This window comes from Eleginops maclovinus, chromosome 2, assembly GCF_036324505.1.
Source record: "Eleginops maclovinus isolate JMC-PN-2008 ecotype Puerto Natales chromosome 2, JC_Emac_rtc_rv5, whole genome shotgun sequence".
In the NCBI taxonomy this organism is placed as follows: domain Eukaryota; kingdom Metazoa; phylum Chordata; class Actinopteri; order Perciformes; family Eleginopidae; genus Eleginops; species Eleginops maclovinus.
The window spans coordinates 28,564,776-28,566,306 of NC_086350.1; the positions used below are offsets into that span (position 1 = coordinate 28,564,776).

General features: G+C 39.0%; 1 long non-coding RNA gene across 1 annotated transcript; it reads right to left on the reverse strand.

Annotated features, from left to right (window-relative positions):
- Window positions 1–397: 397 nt before the first annotated feature.
- On the reverse strand, window positions 398–1,085 carry LOC134883035 (uncharacterized). Its single transcript, XR_010168219.1, has 2 exons — window positions 653–1,085; window positions 398–456 (listed from the first exon to the last, which is right to left on the reverse strand). It is a non-coding gene; the product is annotated as an uncharacterized LOC134883035 (long non-coding RNA).
- Window positions 1,086–1,531: the final 446 nt, after the last annotated feature.

Here is a 1,531-nt window from a genome sequence, read left to right on the forward strand (position 1 = left end):
GATTTAACAGGTTCAGTTTGTTCAATTTTTTTTTGTTAAATTAATTTACCCTTCTGTATCTTTAAATTCACCTTTCATATATGCCTATGATTAAATCAGAGCATCAACCATGTAAGCTACAGTATATTGTTTATAAAGGTGATTTCAGTCCATGAGACCTACATAAATATCACTGTTCACAATCGAAAAGTCCCTGTGATTTTATGCAGCAATCAACATAAACGAAATGGACCGGTCTTGCCTGGATTCCGTTTGAAGTGAGGGCGTTGGAACAGTAGATAGCAGTCTTAGAATGGCGGATGGCAGGTCCTTCTCACGTCGAGTTGAGTTTCACTCCACGTCGAGCAGTCGAGTTTTCACTGTAGCGGCCCCTCAACTTGAATAAACAGGCTTGGAGTGTTTCCTTACGGGTGTACTTTATTCAGACGAGTGTGCATTGCACAAACACCGTGAAAACTTAAAAGGAAAATGACAAAGGCAATTTAGCTAGATACAAATAATGCCTTGACAAATGCACTTAAGCAAGCTAGCATCAAATAGATAACGACATTATCATGAAATGAATCACATTACTATTTACATTACATCATTTACACAAACGTAAGAAATGAATACATATGAAATAGACAGTACATTACAATGAAACACATACCTCGCTCCGCATATCGAGGGGTGCTAAAGAGTGGTGATCCAGGGAAGACTGCCGCCATTAACTTAACGTTGGAGAGCTAGCTAGCAACTTCATACGTTATTTTTTAAACTGCTACTGCCAAGCAAATAGAGCACTCATTCAAACGGGTTTGACCAGGAATGCTGCAACGTAATATAACACTTCAAGGAACGCTTTAGAGAACACGTTAATTTAAAGTTATAATACTATTTTGAGATCTCTGACTCTAGACATGCATTGTCTTGTAACGTGCCTTCTTGTGTTATACCTTCAGCGAGCGTGCACGTTCTGGAAGGATTGGTTCACCGTGCAGATAGCATGATGTCAAAATAAAAGTCACATGAGATAAAAAGTAACTCAGAATAAAGGATAAAATATAATAACAGGATAAGCATAATAGACACTGCTAGTGGCCATCTACAAAGGGTCAGTTGTGTTCATGAGCACCGGCTTCTAGCTGCAAGCTCCGCTGCTTAAGAGCACAGCAGCGCATATTTTCAACTTCAACCATTGAACGGATCCGGTTGAACTGCGCCAAGAGTTGTCCATCTTGTAATACATCTCGTAATACATCTCTCAATGAGGAAAACACCCTCTGTTTTTGGTATGTTCACTGCATTTTTAATATAGCCTATAAATAGTGAATTTTAATATAAAAATATGAATGATTAATCGAAAATCGATCGTTAATTCCCCCGACGATCGATTAAGACAATTTAATCGAATGCCCATCCCTAGTCACCATGTTTTCTCCGTGAGTTAAATCTGTTGCTTCCCCGAATGGCTTCAGGATATCCAATAGATCAGTCATCAGATTTCACTCTCTTGCCAAAAAGGACAGTTCCTTGTGCCCCACGCTTT